Raw genomic sequence first — 22,639 nt, 5'->3', positions numbered from 1 at the left:
TTAGCATAACACGAAATGAACCCGCGAATTTTCTGGGTCTCTACCCATAGCAAATAAGCAGGGTTTTTTGTCCATATGCCCCCCCCCTTTTTTTCACATTTCGGGTTAAAATAATAAAATTATTGTATTTTCATCGGCCCTTGACACGTGTGCAAATTTTCAAGTCAATCAGATGCATTTAAGTTGGTGAAAATTACGTTGAAAGATTTTGTTACATACATACATACATACATACATACATACATGTGAAGCTTATAAAAGCGTGTTAAAAAGAATTCTGTCACGAATTTTCCTTAATGTGTTTCCTAAAATAAAACAATTCTAAAGAAAACAAATAAACGATATAATTAAAAAGTTAAAATAAATTATAACTTTATACTTTATACATTTTTATTTTATTTTCACTATTTAAAAAAAAAATTAAGTACAATTAATTTCATTGTGTTTTTTGGAATACGTTTCCGTCCCAGCGAAATTATTCAAACCACGTCCAAGAAAATGCTTCATATAAATTACTGTAATAAAATAATATTTTATAACTTTACACAAAACAAAAATCGTGTCCCAATAAAATGTCCATCATAATATTGAACTCAAGTGAACTAAAATTAAGAAAAAATGGACTACATGATTTCAGTGTCAGTGGATTGTTTAAAAGTACTTCCGATATTTTTTTATCACTAATATTATTTTTACGCGTAAGTTAATGAGGCAAATATTTACACAAAATTATTCGAATTTTATATCTCAGTAGGTTTAGAATTCTGTTGAATAAAGGGACAAATTATAAAAGGAACCTATTTGAGTTCTTGTATTAAATTATGTTCCTACCACTGCTCTTTCTTCCGTTTCCCCTAAGCGATAACGAAAATCAGTTTTATACCAATGTTTTTATGTGCTGGAGAAATATTTATCTCTTATAATTTTAAATCTGCTACGCTGTAATTTTTAAAAACATTTTTTTTAATTTTTAATCGAAATTATGTAAGATATAAATATTGTAAATAGGTCAATTTTATTTTTAAATTCACATGTCAGGTTGCTTTATACTATTTGTGTTTCCATGATGAAATTGAAACCGTAGAGAACGTTTTTTTTCTTCAAAATATTTTAAATTACTTTTGCTTGTAGGTGAAAAATAAATATTTTTGTTCATAATCTACAGAAGCTTAATTAGGATAATGTTTTAATAACTTTTAGCTCTCTTTGAATGTAGTGTCGCTTGTGTTGTGGATTAAGTTGGATGTGGGGGGGGAGGGGTTTTTTGTGAGTACCGTATTATGTCTGGCACGCCAAGGGCTGGCAAAATGGCTTACTAAACGGCAGAAAAAGATTTTACACTTGCTGCGCGGAACACACAAAAAAAAAAAAAAAAAGGACACACGACGGAAATGAAGTGATATTTTAATCTCTGAAAAAGTACCCGGGGTGGAAGACACATCCTGGAAGAAAGAAAAAAAATTGTAACATAAATTACAAGGATTTGAGTTATTACTGCGAAAATGCCCAGTCTTTTTTTTTTGTGGCACCGTTAAGAGGGTTGAAGGAAAGAGAATGAAAAGTGGGTTATGGGGGGGGGGGGGGATTAATGTTTTCCGGGCCGTGTGAGTATCGCGACAGAAAGATCTCGCCTGTGCAGTGCATGGATCTACTTTCCCGCGCCGTGATACTGATGTCGATAAAGCAATTTATGTCGTCCGCAGTAACGGCGAGGATGTCAGGAACAAAACACTGCATCACCGAAAAAAAATACAATTAATGTTAAAAGTTCATCTACCGGTAGAATTTCATCTCGCATAAATTGCGTCGGAGACGGCGAAATGTATTTCGACGAATGCGTCATAAAAGTTTTTTTTTTTTTTTTTTTTTTCAAGAATCCGCGGCTTCCAAAAATTGTACTTTATTACCCAAAACTTGTTTTCAGTGGCAATAAATACTTCAAAAAAATATTTATATAGTTCTCAAAATATTTATCATTGCTAAAAATATCTCAGCCCACTGTGAACTCCTGAAATATTGTGAAAACTTCAATTTATTTCGTCACGTTTGTACCAATAAATTTTTTTTCATTTTATATATATAGAAACATTATAGATTTAATATTTAATTATTTACATTTAAAAACGACTCCTTAAATATGACGAATTTTATTAAAAAAAAAAGAGGTTGGCACAAATAAATATCAATAAATTCATAATTGTTTCGAAGGTTTATTTAAAAGTTTGATTACAATTACCCCTTTTTTTAACTATAAAAAAAATGTGATGTAAAAAATTCGAAATTTAAGACTTCAATATGTAGTAAATATTTTGGCGTTTTGCCGTAGTAAATTATCTCAATGTGTATTTTAAGATAAGTTACAAAAAACAAGATTGCCCCATTTATTTTAGGTTTTACTAAATAAATTCAAGAGCTCATTGTAAATATCAATGACTTTCAATTAGGGATTGAAAGATTTTTAAAAATAATGTTGTTTTGTGACAAAATATTACGATAGAACTATCATGTGAAATGAAAATAACTCTATATTTAAAAACCTTTGGTGAGTAGTCGATAGCAAACAAAGTGTTTCAATGAAAGTAAGAATAAAAATATTTACGTTTTAATTTATCGACATTAGTATCACGGCGCAGGAAAGTAGATCCATGCACTGCAGGCGAAATATTTCTGTCACGGCACATTATCCCCCCCCCCCTCGTAGACCACATTCCATTCATTTTTCTTCAACCCTCTTAATGGTTATAATAAGTTATATCTAGTAATCAAACATGAAATTATCTACTTACAAATTATCATTATTTAAATACTTTATTGATATGAACATTATTTTGGCTTATTTTAGTTTATATAATATTTAGTATAAGTTATTTTATTTAGATCAATTACTGATGATGCATCATTTTAACTTAACATCCATGCTTAGTTCACACACAAACCATAGTAAATATTGTATTAAATAAAAAAAATCAAATATAATTAAATTCTAACCTAAAAATTGTTTTTAATAGAAGAGTATTATTTTATAGTTAAAATTATTATATTCTCCCACACATTCGTTCAGTATTCCCTTGGTTTCGTGTCCGTGTTTGCGATGTCTAGGAACCGGAAAATTTGCTTGTTCAATGACCTCTAGGATAGCCTCCACTATCCTCTGCATTTCTCAAGCAGACACGCGTGTTAATTGGGTGCTAACTTGTGAGGCGTCTCCACTGGGTAGCTTGTGATTGGACGCTTCTTTGGTCGATGGTCCCTCATTGGCTCAGAGAGCTCCAGTTTCAACTGCGAGCCAATAGCAGAACCAGGATAATTGTACACATGTTTGAATTTCAACCTATCACGAAATGAATCCGTGAATTTTTTAGGTCTCTAGCGACGTCTAAAAAAAAAAAAAAAAAAAAAAAAAAAATATTGAATCCAATATGGCGTCTTTTTTTTTTTTTGAAGTGGCGGACGTGACGGACTATTTGTGGCGGATGTTTACTCGTGACGAGGCGCTGCGTGTGAGCGGACGGACCAATCAACGCGCGCGGCAGGCGTGTAGGGAGACGCGCGGTCCCCCGTGATTGGCTAGGGGACATAATCCTCCTTCCCCACCCCCCCCCCCTTCACCCATCTAACGCGCGCGGCCAAGATAAACGTTTGCCATCTTCTGGCTGCGGCTACGTCAACATCACCTACCCTTACCCCCTCCCACCAAAACCACCCCAAAACCTCTTCACACGAGAGAACGCCTGGTGTTTCAGGGTCTGTGTCGGCTTGTGGGCGCAGAGCCCGCGGACAGAGATTACACACACTCTCTCTCTCTCTATCTCTCTCTCTCTCTCTCTTGGCTTTATCACTCCTGGTCTGTTGTTCGAGCTGAGCCAGAGGAGATTAAAGAAGAGGGACAGGCCAAAAAATATTCTACATAAATAAAAACATTGGTTGTCTGTAAAGTCGGTTTACGGACGATAGTTTAACGTGACAACGTCATAACAAAACATTGATGAAATGATTGCATTCTTTATGAATAAAATTGAATCATTTTTATTGAATTATCACTATTTTGTATGGATACAAAGAAGGAGTTAAATGAAATCTACAATTTAATTGATAAATTTACTTTTATTTGCACTCATTAATTCAAATATGTTTATTACTTTAACGAAGAGATTATTTTGACTATAACTTTTATACATGTTTGCTATTTAACTTCTTCCAATCTGTGTTATTCTGTTAAGGATAGGACGATGATAGGAAAAGTAGGAAACTAATGGGATTGTTTCAAGTGTAATGTGCCTCGAAAAAGTCAAATCGATGATTGTTCCAATCGAGTGGAAGAGAGATAGATGCGGCGCAAGCGTACAATGAGCGTAACGGGACACATTTTGCGGGACAATGTGCGTAACGGGACATTTTTTCGTGCGTGCAGCCGGCGTTCATCGATTTATTAGATGTTGTCACGTCAAAAATTTTTTAAAGCAGTCATGAGGACTGCCGACATGAGTGAAAACTTAAAAATATTAACAAACAGTTGTTAATTTTTGGATATCCAAATTAATTGATTGATCTTAAATGAAAACTTATAAATCATTTTACGAAAAAAATATTATCACACAACAAAATTTGTTTCATCGCGTTGGTAAAATAACTCCTAAATTACTATAAAATACGCATTGCATAGTAATTGTAGGTATTAAAAAAATAATTAATGATGTTCTTGATTTTTAGGTTATATTGCTACAAAGACTCCATTTCTTCGTTAATCAAACTATATATCTATATGAGAATATAAATATATATTATACTCACTTTTTACTGCACACTAATCGTATACTTCAGATTTAAAATAAATATTGAACAAAAATGCAATTAGAACACTGTATACACACATTCTATTCACATATGCACAGCACTGATGTACAGGGACTGAAGACGCATACTGGCTGCGCGCGCACCACTGAGTGTGTGTGTGTGTGTATATATATATATATATCTATATACATATACACATACATACATACATACACGCATACACATACATACATTCACATCACGTGACCATGTCGATGACGACTTACATTAATTTACTGCCTATCCAAACCTTCCTATAGAAGTTTTCACTTAAAAAATGTAAATACTCGTTCGTTCAAAATCTTAAACTAGAATTTAAACGTGTTTGGCTACTTAACAAATCCATCTATCAGGAACAAATAATCGTGCCACTAAAATTTCATATTATTTAAAAATTATTACATCGCTCAACTCTTATTCGTTTCGCAATCACCGACTGATACACACGTGTTATGTAACGCAGCACCGGTGCGATAAATACCGTCCGAAATTTCTATTCGTACTCGAAGGTTACGGTGCATACGGTCATGACGTCATCAACGGTCACAGTTTAAATAAAAAATGTTCTGTTCGTAATCGCGCAGTTTTTTTTGACATGAATACGTCTTTAAAATTGCTTCCATAGCGGGAGGCAATTCAAAAAACGAATGATGACAAAATAGGGAGATACAGTTCGGTGTTGCAGCTACATATCTATCATCTCCATCCAAAATTTAATTACACCACTGGATAATTAAAGGATCAAAAGAATTCGGTACGCTAAGTGAGGACTGTGACGCATCGCGCGCGGTGAAAGGGGAAGCGCCGCCATTTTGAGGTCATTTTGGCTGCGTTTCGAGATTTCCATTTAGTATAACTTTTGACTCAGAGAAGCTACGACGTTCGTTTGAGTTTCAATCGTCAGCTCTCATCAAAATCTATCGAATGCACACGTATTAGTGTAAAATATTTAGTGAATATATAGGTATATGTAGGGGCAGGCATTTATCGCGAATAAATCTGAACGCCTATTAAACTGCAACAAGGTATACCCGCACCAGAGGTTTCTTCCTTGTGATTGGCGGCCGTCTGCGAGAGAAGTCGTTAACCTTTCTTGACTGAGCCACTCAGGACGTGTTTGCTTCCGCACTGAATTACTCTGATTGGTGTTGTATCACCTGGAAGAAATTCACCCAATCATGAAGCACAAACGGTGCTACAGTGTTTTAACTTATAACTAGTCTCGGAATGTTTTCGCGAAATATGCATGGCCCTAGCGTATATGGTGTTAAAATTTTAAAAAACCAGCGTATTTTATATTTTGTATCGAACGTATTCACGTACAACACACGGCCGTGTCCATTACACAGCCCCGTCCCATTTTAAAAAAAAAATTTTTTAACTTTCAGCTAGTCTCGGAATCATTTTCGCGAAATATGCGTGGCTCTGGATGTCAGTAAACAATTCTGGGGCTGTGTTTGGGACGGACAAAGCAAAGCGTCGTACTGGGCGGTTCGTGAAAGCGTTCTCACTGTCCCCTACAGTTGAATGGTTGTAAGGGAGAGGGGGGAAGAGTGTTGTAGTAGCTGGCGCAGCGGTGAGTCCAGGCGGATGGCCGAAAGGAAGAATGAGGGGAAGGGGTGTGTTGGTGGGGGTGCATAGAGGCGGGGGTAGCGAAAATAAATTGCACGCTGTTTGCGTTTGCGACGGAGAGGAAAAATACATGGCCGGGCGTTCCCTTTTTACAACCACCACACACACAACAAGCGATCCGTGACAAGGAGTATATACACCCCTCCCCCCTCCCTTACCCTTCTCCTTCCCTTGCGAGCTCTGCTGTTCTCTGCGCTGCTTTGCTTTACTGCGGAATTTCTCTCTCTCTTTCTCTCTCACTTTCTCTCTCTTCCTGCACGCGAAATCAAAAAAAAAAAAAAAAAAGAGGGAAAAAACAGAGAGAGACTTTCAGTACTCGCCAGAGAATGTGTAACATCTAAACCTCGGTAACTAAAACATTTTATATGTTGCAAATAAACACACTTATGATAATAATAAAAAACAACAACTCGGACACGAAATTTTTAACATATCGCCGCCTGAGTATTGGAGTGTTCTATGTCCACTTTTTAGGTTTTTGGTGCTATGGACACGAAACTAATACCTATTAGTATTCATTTGTACTACATCCACACACACACGTCTACGCACATAAAAAATGTTTGTTCTTAATTTAAGACCAATATTATTTTGTTCTATGTCGTGATATTCATAGTTGTTTGAACTTTCAAACGCTTGTATCTCAGTTCCGACTTCAATGGACATAGAACACTCCAATTCTCAGGCGACGAATTTATGTCTAATTCTTTAAAAAAAATGATGCCGAGCGTGTTTTCAATCACTTTTTCCTGACGCGAATCGCGCGTAATTTCCGCAACCTGCCGATAGAATTCGTTGTTGGCAGCAGTTACATCGACTATCGGATAATTCGATTTGCAGAGCGAAATGTTAAAATTCATAATAAAACGGCTCCGATAAAAGATTTTGAAAAAAATTGAAACAATTCTTAGTCCCGAATTTGGACCCGATTTTCGACAAGGGATTTTATTAAAATACCTTCCAAATTGTTATCATTCATTAAACAGTTAATACTTTCAAGTTTCCCTTTGGCTTTGCGAACTTTGGTACGTGCAATCCGCCACAGATGGCAACATCGTGGTTGCATATATTATAAATACGAATTTAAAATATAAATTCAATCAAATTAAAAAAAAATTCTCTGTGTTTTCATTAATATAATTACATGTAAAATTTAATTATTTATGTAACTAAATAATAAAGATAAATTCTAATTGATAATGAAAATCAATAAATGCGCTGAATATTTATTCTAATTTATTGTTTTAAATTATTTATCTGATAATAAAGTAATTATTTATAATTTTCAATGCAAATAAATAAAACCTAAAGGAACATAACCTAATGTACATATAAATATAGTTGAAAATGTTTATGAACACAATTTATATCACTAATATTCGCAATAAATAAATGTATCTTCGTAACATGAACCAGTATTCAGTTACTTAAGTGTGAGTTTAAAAAGAAAAACATTTTTAATTTTTATTTGTATGTAGCTTTTTTTCCAACCTATGAAAATTTTGTTGTATAGTGCGCGCGCGTCATAAAAATTCACTTTCATAGTTTTTCCATAACGCGCCTAAAGAAATTTAACTTTAAAAAAGGCAAAAAAAAGTGTTTAAGGGCACGTCCGAATTCTATTATTTACGACCTCGCATTCTTCACTCGCCCTTTTAGTTTACTAGAGCAGTTCATCTGAGTTCAACGTTTGGCATCAGTAAACGTTATTAGCCAGTAGAATTGGTTAAAACCTGTTCCTGATATGGTTCACCTGAGATATGAAATTTAAACTGTAAAACAATTCATGAAACTTCATGTACAGGTATGTTTTTTATTAATAAAATTATTTATGTCGTGTATATTTTTAAAAACATATCATATATGTGTTGTTGAAAAAAATATTTATTTATGTTAATCTCAATGGTTCTTCATTTCTCGATTCAAATGCAGGTATGCACATCTCACATTACAATAACTAGCGTGTTAAATTAAACGTTCGGATATAAACGAAAATATTCATATTTTTTTTAATAAGAATGCTTATGCTATTTTCTGTTATTACATAATAATTTTTAATCCCCGGTGAGCTATTAAAAAATTTCTTAATATTTTTTTCATAGTTTTTTTACAACGACCACATATATGAAAAAGTACTGAAGCATATAATCAAAAGTTAATTAAATAAATAAATCTTTATGGCTGACACGAAATTTGTTAAACACGTCGTTATAATATTGCTATTCCCTTTTATTGATTATTATTCATAAGTGTGTAAGATTTTTGAGAGATCGAAACGTTATATTGTCAATTAATACGTCATATGTTCGCTACTTCGCTAATTTACTCATTTCAAGTGTGGTGTTTACTTGGTAAGAAAAAGTGATATAATTAACGATGACATTGAAGAAATTACACAGCTTATAATAAATTCTAAAGTTAACAAACGTTAAAATACTTGTGGCAAAATAAAAATGAAAATATATAATTTTTTTAAAAACATTTATGCTTTTAACTATATAAAAATTTACATGCATTTGTGATGAATCTACACATGCAAGGCATTTGTGTGTTTTCATACCACTCAGTTAAATACTTCCAGAGCTATGTCAATTTTACCACGCCATACCAATAGCAATTTGACATTTTTGAGTGTATTTATAATTGAGCAAAAAATATTTTTCTTCGTTGTATACAATTTTGGATAGTATGCTTATTTCTGAGAATACGAGTTAAAAATAGACTAATATACGTTTATTGTTGGAGTGAATAATACCATATTAATTGTATGGATCAACTGAAAATTAATTTTTTACTGTACTTCAAATCAAGCTTCTTACATGTCTAAAACAGGACTATATGCACACCTAGGCCAGATCTATGCATAATGCAGTCGCTAATGTTTCTCACAAAATGGTGGCTAGAGTGCTATATTTACAACCAGACATTATTAGACACAGTAAACTTACACAGGCTGGCCCAAAAATCAAACTTCAAGCAGAGAACAGTCGGTAGGCGAATTAAGTATGGTTTTGAATTTAAAAAATATATATTTGTTACGCAATCATGATTAACCCTAATGTTGGTAAAAAAATAAAATTAAAATAAAACCATATACCTATGCTTTTGGGGGAAAAAAGTTATTTGCGCTTCTTGTGAGACAAACATTTTTAAATGGGTAGGTATGACTAATGTAAAAAAAATGCTAACTTAGACATTTATTAGAATAGAAGGTGCATTTGAGAAAATTACTTGGTAAATTAGAACATTCAAAATTTTTATAGCACGAGTAAAAGTTAACCGATTCAATATTTTTCCCTCATAAGTCCGGCAAAGAATTTTTTTTCTCTAAAAGTGTAGCATGTTTCGTTTAATTTCGAATTGTTATCAAACTTAGGGTTATTCAGGAGTGTATAACAATATTTGTATCGCAGTTTCTAATAATGGTGGCAAGGTGAGCATTAAAAAAAAAACTCTTCATCGTAAAAAATACGAAACTTCATTAATTTTGTTTTTATATTCATAACCGTATTTCATTGGCCTTTCAACTGTTCTTGGAGCGACGTTAGGTTCTGGGACATACTATATTTACTTAGTTCCAACTGAAGAAAAAATCATATGTCCTTAAAATACCAATAATTTTAACAAATTTTGTAGATAATAGATTTTATATGTAAATATACGTCTGACTTATAAGTTCAGTTTATTCTAACCCATATCTTTAAATGATTAAATAGGCACTAGAGTTAGGGAATTGGGTGTCGAATAACATATTTTTACTACCCAAACCGGTAGAATAATCCAATCAACATATGCTTATAGTCTAAGTAATTGTCCAGAGACGTGAGAAACCAACAAAAACTGAAAAAAAAACACAAACCATAATTTATTTGTTGAGACATTAATAGGCGAATAATCATGATTATTTGATTTATGTATTCTTTACATACCCAAACAAGTTACTCTAAGACAACCATTTTGATTGAGTTTTCCTAAATGAAAAAAAAAATTGTTTAACCACTTTTAAATGGTATGACATGTAAGTATGTGCTGTTTCCACGCTTATAAATGCGATTTTTATTTTAAAAAAAGTTAAATTACTGAACAATAAAATTTTATTAAACGAGGTCCAAAACCAAATATAAATAATGGCAACAACAGTCCTCTACGAAAGATTACAACTACATTGATACGAGACCGATTTTTTTTAACAGAAATATAAACAGTATCTCATAATGTTTAATCCCTTTATTTACTATCCATTATGTAATGAAAGCAGCCATATGGAAATGTGATTAATCAAACGTAATGGTGCACAAACACCTTTGTTTGCACGTTTTGTTCCAATCGACCCACTTTATTGCAGCAAAAAAAAAAATAATTTAAATTATTATGTTTTCTGCAACAGGCGCATTAAACCAGTTGGATTTGTTGGATATTGAGCGAATTAGCTCTGTCCTGGGTCATTATTCATCAATCACATAAATGCATTTCTGGTGGGCTACAGACGAGAAAAAAAAATCCTAAAAAATACACCGATTAGCACGGGTAAAAACAAGGTTACAACCTCTATTATTCTGAAAATGTATAGGGATTAAAATGTGAAAGTCTATTTCATTATTGACTGCCTTAAATAACTCCGATAAATATAAAAAGGTTAATAGAGATGGAATTCGTTTACGTTTTAAGGTGAATATTAATGAGAAATAATTTTTCAGTCATGAATTTTACCCTAAATTAATACTATATAAGCTGTTTGAAACTAAAACACTTAATACTATAAATATTACCTATATCTTTTTGAACTTCGATTCACGCACTCCGCCACAGATGGCAGCACCGTGGTTGTTACACATTTCCGTTCCTTGACTTCCGTCGCATTCGCGAAATTACTTCCGTTAAATGCCGTGTACCGAGAGCTAAGATGTTACACATAAAAAAATTGGTTGTCTGTAAAGTCGCTTTACGGACGATAGTTTAACGTGACAACGTCATAACAAAACATTGATGAATTTATTTCATACTTTTATGAATAAAATTGAATAATTTTTATTGAATTATCACTATTTAGTATGGATACAAAGAAAGAGTGAAATGAAACCTACAATTTAATTGATAAATTTACTTTTATTTGCACTCATTAATTCAAATATGTTTATTACTTTAACGAAGAGATTATTTTAACTATAACTTTTATACATGTTAACTATTTAACTTCTTCCAATCTGTGTTATTCTGTTAAGGATAGGACGATTATAGGAAAAGTAGGAAACGAATGGGAGTGTTTCAAGGATGATGTGATGGAAAATGGCTTACCCAACACCAAGATGCAGTCAGAAATAATATATTTGCGCCACGGACTCTGCAGCAATGCTAGGAGGAACGGGTTAGCAAAGAGCAATGAAAATATTACATTGAAATGCATGAAAACAGAATTACGCCACGGACTCGGTCGCAATGCTAGGAGGTTCAGGTTAGCAATGAGCGTAACGGGACACAGCGAAATGGGACAATGTGCGTAACTGGACACTTTTTCGTGCTTGCAGCCGGCGTTCATCGATTTACTAGACGTTGTCACGTTAATATATATATATATATATAACTACGAGTATAGTATAAAGAAATCATTTCATTCCGAGTGATCCTTCAGTCTGCCATCTTGGTCTATTGGTGTGTGTGAAGCGGGAAACAGTGGTTCCTACTACTCACTCTGTGCACGGTATTTCATGATGCATCCCGGACTTGTGTAGAGAGTCACATGTACCAACGAGCAGGGAGCGAGTCCTGTGGGATACATTTGGCACACGGGGTTTATGTTCGCGCTGGTATGTTGTGCAATTCTAAAAAAAAAAAAAAGTTACGCATTTGTGTTCGTAGTGGCGTACGGGGGGGGGGGGGGGGGGGAAGGAAATGATACTGCCATACCAGTGAGTTCGTTAAAGGCCCTGTCAAACTGTCAATACTTCCCATATGTTGCAGCGAATAAAGTTGAGGGTTTGTGACGTTACTGCACACATGCCCAGCCATGTTTTTTTTTTGACAAGTTGGATGACTCGAGTTTCCATAAAGAAATATATATATATATATTTTTTTTTTCACGCGTGACCGGTTCCAAAACGTATAAGTTAGTGGTGCAACGGGGCGCGTTTCGCTTAAAGTCCCGTCACGGTTTTGGCACTCCAAGCCAGTGAATCTGTGCGTCGCATTCTAGGGCATTCTAGAGCCAAATGCGTCCTTACGGGCTAGTCAATCCGGCCCGCGACATGGTTTTTGAAAACCCTCTACAATTGCACATAGGATAACATGTATTTTCTGCGTAGCTAGAATAGAATAACAGGCTTTCTTCTTCGTCGAGTTTCAACTGCGGCGTCATCGCTTCTAATGTTAACTTAGTTGTCCACGCAACCTCGCGTAGGCGTAGTGCCGTAGTGGATGTCTGTAGATCGGCAGCATGCCGATGTGGAGTACGATGCGTGTGGCAGGCAGTGTTCGCACACTGGTGTCCTAACGGTGCACAAGAGTCTAGCGGCAGCACCGCTACTTCCTGATTTGATTTTTTTTTTCCTAACCTAACAAAAACTAAGTGTATTTTGGAAGGGTCCGGGTTAGGGAGGGACCTAGGTGCGTCTCAGGCCGAAGCCTATACGCCTAGTCATGCTGGGATTAGCCATGCAGGGAGAGGGTCGCATGCATCATGTGCTAGGAGGGGATTGGCCAGCCATGGCAGCGATTGGCGCCATGACTAACTCCCCTCACTCTTAAATCTAGACTATAACTAGAGATAGGTTGGGCCTAGGTAAAACCTGCATAGACACAGGGAAAACCCTGGGCACATTCATGCGGGATGCAAATTGGCATGCATTACGTGTAGGAATTTACAGGAGACAGAGGATGGTCTGGATGAAGTGTTGGACAGAGTAGAAAAGAGTCTACCATGCGGGGGTTGGGCACTTGGACTCGTGGTCCGCTTTGCTAATTGTTCAGTACTGGATTTAGTGACCAGGGACGCAAGCGCCCCTAGTGGTGAGTGGTTGCACTGACCACTCACTCCGCCGCCAGTCAGCAACTGGCTGCAAATGCCGAGCCTTTCCGAAGTTGGCCGATCGGGAGCGCCTACCCCCTGGATGTTTTTTTTTATTTTTACGCGCGCGTTTTTTTTCTTCAGTATAAAAAAAGCCACACAGACTGTTTAGTGGATGGTTGGTTATGTTAGGTAAGTATAGCTACATTAAAAATACTGTAAAATCATTTTTTGGTTGCCTAGCAAATAACTTTTTAATATGTAGCTATCCAGCGCCATGAATTAGTTTACATGATCTCACAGTATCTTTAATGTAGCTAGTCTAACCAAATCAACCGTCCACAATGTTTTAAAGTATTTATAATGTAGCTAACCTAACCTAATTGACCATTAGTTATCATGGCCTTACCTGAAAATTACAAGTTGCGTAAAATTGCAAGGGAATATGAGGCGTCCCGAGAATATTTGTGGAAGACAAAGACTTCCTAGATTTTATACGGTATGAAAAATATACAAATACAATAAGTACGTTTCTTCAATTAGGTATTTTCCTCTAAAAACAATTACAAATACCGTTGCCTTGTTTATGGTCTTTCCTTTTAACAACACCTCCATATTTATTTACAATAAAAAAAAAAAAAACCGAAGATGCACGATCGGACGTTTTGCTCTCTCGTCAGTGAAAAGGCTTCCCGTTGCGGGATCGCGCCGCCGGCCCCGGAACGAGCGTGAGCGGTGCGGCATTTGCAGCCAGTTGCAGGAAGTAGCGGTGCTGCCGCTAGACTATTGTTCACGGCGCCTGGCCTGCAGAGCGCTCGGTGTTACTCGGCTGAGTTCGGAACGATTCGGGGCGCTTACCGTTTTCGTTTCGTCTGTTCTCAAGCGTCAGTGCTGTTCGGACAGTCACGTGGTCAATTTCAAGTCATCTCTGCGGCTGCGTGTCCGGCTTGTATTTTCTATAGTTTCGCTTTGTTGGTAGTGATTTTTTGACGTGACAACGTCTAATAAATCGATGAACGCCGGCTGCACGCACGAAAAAAGTGACCCGTAACGCACATTGTCCCACTACGGATGTGTCCTGTTATGCTCATTGTACGCATGCGTGGCATCTCTCTTCCACTCGATTGGAACAACCATCGATTTGACTTTTCAATCATGTTTTCGTCGTTTGAATTATTAATATTATGCAATTTAACGATCGTCCACAGATTTTCAGCACAATCGGTACGGTTATTCAAAAGTAATGTTGAATATTCAAATACGTTTTTAACGAACAATGGTGTTTTACAGTTACACATGATAATTCAAATTACACCCGGGATCTTTTGCACAATGTTTTAAAAAATATTGTAATTTATTATAAATAAGTTTGGTGTTATTAAATCGTGTTATAAAAACGAAATAATATTATTCCCTTATGGTGCTGCTATCTACGGCGACCCGAACGAATCGCGCTATCTATCCACGACACGTGAACTGTTTCGTCAACTGTTTATAAAGAGAAGTAAAAAGTTAATGTGGTTTTCATTTCTTATTACAACAACAATTTCGGCAATAAAGGTTAATTATTCTTGCATTTTTAAAAATCTGATAACTAGTATAATTTCAAGTATTTATTCTATTATTATTAAAATAAAAATGATTCCATTTTATTCATAAAAGTACGCAATCATTTCATCAATGTTTTTTTAAGACGTTGTCACGTTAAACTATCGTCCGTAAACCGACTTTACGGACAACCAATTATTATTTGTTTTACATTTTTGATATAAAAATCATAAATAAAGTTTATCACGTATAAAAAAGTGTCTTGTTCAATTATTTTTTCAACCGGCTAGATATTTTTATTATTATTATTATTTCATCTGGTCCTCTCATTAAAAAAGTTTGCCCATGTCTGGTCTATAGGGCTTCCTCGGAAGAGAAGCGAGAGGTGGACAGACTCGAAGTCAGTGACTGGTGCGGTGTTCCACGCCAGCGATCTAATAGATTCCTAAATCGGCAGTTACGCATTGGTGCGCGGTCGCACGAGCGGACATTCCGTGACGAAGTTTGCTGTCGTAGTCCGCTACTCTGCTGGTTCACCTGGGACTCGCAAACGACGAAGCTAGAAGCGCACGCTGCGAGACGTTAGATGTGGAATATCTGCGACGACCTAGCAAACATGCACAGCTGTTTAGACAGATAGGAGCTAGAATTAGAGACCGGAAAAAAAAAATTCGCAGATTCATTCGGCGATAGGCTGGTATTCAAATGCATATACCTTTATAATGATTTTGCTATTGGCTTACTGTTCATCTGGACGCATCTCAACCAATCATAAACCCTCAACCAAAGAAGGATAGAATCACAGACAAACCAGATGAGACGACTCACAAGTCGGCAGCCAATGAACTTGCGTTATTTGCCCAAGTGTTCAGGGGAATGTGCAGTCTATCCTGAAGGCCAACGAAAACACGAATTTTTCCGGTCTCTAGCTATAATGAGCACACAGTAGCTGAGAGAATGTGTCATGAGTAGAGGCCGGAAAAAAATCGCGGGTTCACTGACCTTCAGGATAGACTCCAATATCCACTACACACTCGGGCAAATGCCAACTTTTAATTGGCTGCTGACTTGTGAGTCGTCACGACTGGGTGGTCTGTGATTCGACTCTTCTATGAGTGAGGGTCTCTAATTGGCCCTCAGTCCTCCAGATTAACAGTGGACCAATGGCAGAAGCAGCACTAAGGTATAATTATTTGAATTTTAGCATAACCCGAAATGAATCCGCGAATTTTTCAGGTCTCTAGTCATGAGGATCACCCGCAAATCCAAATAAATAGACCATTATTTCTATTTAAAATAAAGTAATTATAATCATTGTGTTGTTAAGTTTGGTAGGTATGCAATGCATGATCAAAAATTACAGTACTAAATGGCAGAAGAGAAGTTTTCAAGCAATCATAAAAAAAAGTTTATATAGTTATAACTAGGGACACCTGTATTTCGCGAATACATTTCGTGTCAAGGTATTTTACAAAACACTGTAGATTTTTCTTATAATTATCGGCTGTGGTCGGTGAAGGCTGTTTCCCCGCACTTGACGGGGGCCAATGAGGACGTAGTTACCGTACTGCTGCACGCCCGCAATTCGCCAAACCTCTAAGAAAAAAGCTACAGTTATGTGTGAAATAGCCTGACACGAGATGTATTCGCGAAATACAGGTGTCCTTAGTTATAACGTTTCAGGTTATTGGCTTCTGAAGAAGTGGAGAATATTTTTATAATGCCATAAAGATAAATTACTACTTAATGTTGTATCCGTAATGGATTATGTATTTGCTGCAGGATAACTGTGGGAGTGCTTAAAAAATCAAAAGGACATCACGTGCTACCTCTGTAATATAGGCCGGGTTTTTTTTTCCAGGGCAAGCGTGTTTAAATAACCCTGAAGTGAAGTCGAGTGGGTGATACAGAGTTATGATTCACGAAGACATTGCTCTCTGCGGTTAATGAAATAATTCACGCGGCGTTACTTAAAAAACGCCCCGACGCGATGTGCCGCTAAGGACCCAATTGGCGCAGCAAACACTCCTCCGCAATTTTTTTTTTAATTTTAATTTTCCACCGCCTCGCGGGTGACTCAGCGAGAGAGAGAGAGAGAGAGAGAGAGAGAGAGAGAGAGAGAGAGAGAGCAGGCTGCGCATAAAACCTCCCGGTCTCCCGAACGTTAATGAGATGTTAATTAACTGACCGTGGCGAACGTGCTGATGGAGTGGTGGAGTCTTCCTCCTCCTCCCCTTTCCCCATCCCTGTCATCGTTCATCGTCCTTCCTCTGTTCTCCTCATCGCCTGCGAACAAAGAGAGAGAGCGTGAAGGGAAGGATACAAAAAAAAACATACTCCGGCGAGAAACTACAGATCCCTACCAAAAGTTCAAGACATTATTATGAGACTAAAATAATATTTTTTTTGATGTTAAAAAACTTATTTTCTTTGAAAATAGCTTGATAACCCGTCTCTTCTCTCCCCCCCCCCCCTCCCCCCAACGGTTCACTCAAACCCCCGCAACGTAACCTAACGATTCCCTTCATGCGATAGGGATATTTTGTAACGCTCGAAAAATTGATGACCCCCTCAGAAAATAAGTTTCACTTCGAAGATTTCACGTGAAAAAAAAATCTAAATATTCTATTACTAGAGACCGGAAAAATAATTCGCGGATTCATTTCGTGACATGATAAATTTCAATTAATTGTACCGTTGCGCTGCTTCTGCCGTTGGTACACTGTTAATATATGTAGGAATCTTGGCCGATTAGAGATCATCAATCGAAGGAGTATCCAACCACAAGTTACCCACTTGAGACGCCCACAAAATTTCATTCAGCGTCCAGTGAACAGGCGACGTTTGTCCAAGTAGGGCGGAGGATCGCGGAGTCTATCCTGAAGGTCATTGAACACGCGAATTTTTTCCAGTCTCTATCTATTACTAGTGTGTGGTTTAATTTTCATTTGAACATGTAATCCTGTGTATATAAACTCGAAGCCCAATTTTTTTTTAAATTAAAATTAATATCTCGCAACGGTCTCCGTTAACGTGTCGTTGTAGAACCGTGGAAGGAGTGGGGGGGGGGGGGGGGGTGGTTGGGGCTTAGAGTCGACGCTGCGCTAGGAGCGCCAGCGAGAGTCGCACTTATCATCGCCGACACGGAACACACACACACACCACTGACCAGGCAGGGCCTCGTGGTGTGGCAGTGGAAGGGGGGGGGGGGGGGTTGAACGGTAAGGGGGGAGGGTGAGGAGGGGGGAGGCCGTTTTCATTTTCCGCGGGGCTAACGGTCCGGCTGGTAATTGCATTCCGCGCGTCGTCCGCGGCCGGGTGGGGCCCGCGACGCGACGCGGGTGATTGAAATCAAGCGCGCGCGCGCTTGCAAGCGCTCGACTGGAAATCGGTCGCTACACAGGGTAGGCCCGAACTCGACCCACGATCTCGCCGCCAGCAGGCTTTATTACCGAAACAATAAAAAAAAAAAAGGGGGGGGGGGGGTTGTCTGTAAAGTCGGTTTACGGACGATAATTTTACGTGATAGCGTCATAAGAAAACATTGATGAAAAATTGCATACTTTTTTAATTTTCAAATATTATTTAAAGTTTTTTTTCAAATTTAATTTATATAATTTGTTTAAATATAATTACGAACAATTAGTTAAAAAGCCCGCCTTATCCTGTTTGATATTATTGAAGACTTTCTCACACGGTGGTTGGCCGGTTCTTGCACGCTCGGCAATGAGTCTTGCTTTTTCGTGCGTGCAGCCGGCGTTCATCGATTTATAAGACGTTATCACGTCGAAAAAAATTGTGAGTGAGTCTCGAAAATTGGACTCGAAATTTAACATAGACTTCTTAAATTAATGTGCCGAGCGTGACGAATATACGCAATTTTTTAAATTTTTGTTCCAAACTAAATTTCCAGACGCTAATCGCTAGTAGTTCCCGCACTCACCGCTAGAATTCGCTGCCGAAGCAGCTACGTCAACTATCACATATTTCCATTTGCAGAGTGAAATTAAAGAAATAAACCATGGAGACGCACCACAACGCCGAAATACCACAACGCCGAAACGCAAAATTGACCACAACGCTGACAGCTAGAAAACTGCTGTGTAACACAACGCCTAATTACCACAACGCCGAAATACAATAACGCCGATAAATGTCATTGCAGGACTGCCACAAAGGTTAGGTTAGGTTAGACTAGGTTAGGTTAGACTAGGTTAGGTTAGACTAGGTTAGGTTAGGCTAGGTTAGGTTAGGATAGGCTAGGATAGATTAAGTTAGGTTAGGTTATATTACGCTAGTTTAGGTTAGGTTAGGTAAGGTTAGGTTTGATTGTGGTATTTCGGCGTTAAGGTACATTTAAGAAACACACACAAATTCATTCAGTTGTTATTTCGGTGTTGTGGTACACAGCAGTTTTCTAGCTGTCGGCGTTGTGGTCAATATGATATTCGGCGTTATGGTATTTCGGCATTGTGGTAACGACCCATAAAACATATTAAGAAACGGCTGCGTGGACAAAAAAAAATGAAAAAAAAAACTAAACTCTGGCTTTGGATCTGATTTTTTGACAAGGGATTTTATTGAAACCCTGCCCATCTTGTTTAAAATTCATCATCAGTTAATGCCATAAATTTTCCCTTTGTCTTTGTGAACTTTTGTACGCCGTCCGCACCATCCGCCGTAGGTGGCAGCACGATTGTAACACATTTCCGTTCCATTAAGCTTCCGTTACATTCGCGAAATGACTCCTACCAAATGCCGTTTAACGAGATATAAGATGTTATACATAAAAAACCTCATAAGTCATAATGTGTGAACATATAACACTTTTTGTCAAAAGGTTGTTTCTTAATGTTACTAAACGCCTTTGAAAATGATTTTTTTTCCTCCAAATAATGAAGTATTAAGATGGGACCATTAACGCATAAATAATGTTTGGTGAAAAAGTTATGCAGTAAACACAAATGTTGTCACTGTTAAATAATAATTTTATAAAATAACCCATAAACTTACGCATCATAAAAAATGTGAGCGAAATGAAGTAGATAGTGGAATTTATTTACATAAATTTACGACAGCGACATATTTTGTAGTTTTTGTAGAACTTTCCTTAATTTAACGTTACCTAGACGCTTGGTTATCTATCTTAAATATTTTCTCTATTTTCAACTGAAAAAGTTGCTTTGCAACCAACTTAAACAATTGCCTCTCTAAAAAAATGTAGCTACGAATATTGGGTAACAAACACGGACTAAAATCAACCTCCACAATCTCAGTATGATCACCGAATACGAAGTGAAATAAACCACAGGCAAGTTCCAATGTCAGAACTATGTTTATCAAACCCCCTGTTAATGTGGATGCACGTACCTAGGAGAAACTAGCCGAACATATTCTACAAGCATAAAAAAAATCAAAAAAATATAAAGAAGGGCGAAACTCAAAAATCTAGAATAGATGAACATTCGTTGGTAAAACAGTATAAGATAGTCTTAGGCAATGCAGCTCCGCCCCATACAGGAAGAACAGCCAATTGAAATGAATCCAACACAATTAAACTTTAGTGTCAATATTGTCAACATAATCAGTTAACAAAGTATTTAATTTAAAAAAAAAAATATGGGTATCTTAAACTAATATAGAAACTAATTTATTACCAAAATATTAGCAAACCAACAACCCTCGTAAGACAGACAACAAATAGTTCAGAATAGTTGCTCATTCAAGGAAACTATATATATATAATATGTGTGTGTTTTTAACTTATTTTATAATGGTGAACCCACAGACAAAAGTTTTGGTCGTATGTAAACTCTTCCAGTAAGTACAGCACGTTTCATCAATATTGCAATGTGCAGTGTTATGTGGAATTTTCTCCCTTCATTCCGATAGTTGTCTTGAATTCGTTGTCGGGCCACAGATTGTTGTCGCCAGATGTTTACTGAACGTTTTATTCCCTAGCTGTAAACTGTCACGCAACGGGGCGAAACACGAAACACGGGACACGTATCGTGTCGAAGATACAGATGAAAACAGACAACGTGGCGTGTGAAACCGAGACTTGATGGCTCACCTAGTCAGGGGCGTATATTGTGTTGGCGAGACGGGATGATAAGCGCGACGCTCGCTGGTGCTTCCAGCGCGGTGTCTCCTCTGGACTGGCGCGCAGTCTTCTCGTCGTGCGTATGGGCGGTGACCGTAACATTATATATATGGCGGGTAAACGAATAGAAATGTGTAGCTCAAGTGCTTTCAAGCATCCGTGTTGGTTGTTTCATGACTGGAAATTATCTTTGTGATGCGCTTTACCAGCCAGTCACCATTCGGACATTTTGAGTGGTTTTCGAATCGCGTGGGGTTTTTCCTGAGGCTCTGCGCACCGTGTGTGTGTGTGTTAAGCCCGCCGCACACGGTACAATATTACTTACAATATTGTAAGCTAGGAGTCGTACTGGCTCTGCTACTAGTTTCTTCACTAGATTTCAAACTGGTTACTAGTAGCTGTACGAGCTGGGCTACTGGTTTTGCTTAATAGACTGCGTCCTATTTTCGTTGCTTGGTGTGTTCCAATATTTAAGGAGTGGCCAATCAGAACTCACGAAAACAGCATGAGGGGTTGTTTACACTTTTAAGCGCGCATGTCGTGATAAACATGGACGGAAAGAAGTGGAATAGTGACCAACTCCTCGTTTTAATAAATGCATACAAAGAGCCTTGTTTGTATACGGTAAAAAAAGTGAATTATCATAATAAAAATTTGGTGTGGAGAATATTCTATTAACAAAACTAGTAAGGCAGCTAGAATCGTGTGCAGCAGAAACTTGGAGCGCACCTAGTGTTTCAGCTTGTAGCCTACACAGTACAGAAACCAGTAAGCATTCTAGTAAGCAAACTAGTAGAAAATATTGTACCGTGTGCGGTGGGCTTTACTCGCGAAGGTGGGGCTAGGCCGTGCGGACGCAAAACCCGGCCGAGGCTTGGTGTAGTTTTGTGACCCGGGAGAACGCCGGATGAAACACCGATGACCTCTGACCCCCTCACGACCCCCCTCTCCATCCACTCCCATCGGGCGTGTGACCTCACAGGAGCGAGCGAAGTCGCCCAGGCACGACCCTGTGCGGGGGGAAAAGAGGGGGAGGGGAAGGGGAAAGAGGGATGGAAGCCGGCGTCGACATTCCCTCCCCTACTCTCCTCCCCCACCCTTCCCCCCACCGCCCCCACTTCCTGCGGGACACACTGCATCGATTACCGATCGGAACACCGCCCACGATGAGGCAAACCGACTGTCCTTGCTCTTTCTCCATCCCCTTTCTCTCTCTCTCTCTCTCTCTCTCTCGTCATTCTCTCGCGGCGTTCCCACGGACAGGTCAGGACAGGACAGGACAAGAAAAATTCATTTGGAATCAGACCTCCGCTGAACACGCCCGAAGTGTGTCTCCGCTCGCTCGTGCTACTTTGCGGTCGGAATGAAAATAAAAACAAAAAAAGTGCAAGTCCTTCAGGACTCAAATTGAGAGTAGAATTCATAAAAAAAAAAAATCTCCGAGCGTGATGAACGTGATCGCAAATTGAGTTCTCAACTGCGCTTCCGGGCACGGATCCGCACGTAGTTCACGCAATCCGCCG

General features: G+C 37.7%; 1 protein-coding gene across 5 annotated transcripts in view; it reads right to left on the bottom strand.

The window, feature by feature from the left end:
- The window catches only part of LOC134541356 (uncharacterized), a 975,422-nt gene that overhangs the window by 438,642 nt on the left and 514,141 nt on the right, over nucleotides 1-22,639 (bottom strand). For all 5 annotated transcript variants that reach the window (XR_010076613.1, XR_010076612.1, XR_010076614.1 and 2 more), the window contains one exon: nucleotides 17,202-17,299. The gene's annotated coding sequence lies outside the window, so the exon portion shown is untranslated. The remainder of the gene's footprint in view (nucleotides 1-17,201; nucleotides 17,300-22,639) is intronic.

Source organism: Bacillus rossius, chromosome 18 (genome assembly GCF_032445375.1).
Source record: "Bacillus rossius redtenbacheri isolate Brsri chromosome 18, Brsri_v3, whole genome shotgun sequence".
In the NCBI taxonomy this organism is placed as follows: domain Eukaryota; kingdom Metazoa; phylum Arthropoda; class Insecta; order Phasmatodea; family Bacillidae; genus Bacillus; species Bacillus rossius.
The sequence above is the reverse complement of the archived record's forward strand: the minus strand, read 5'-3'. Positions and strand labels throughout refer to the sequence as shown.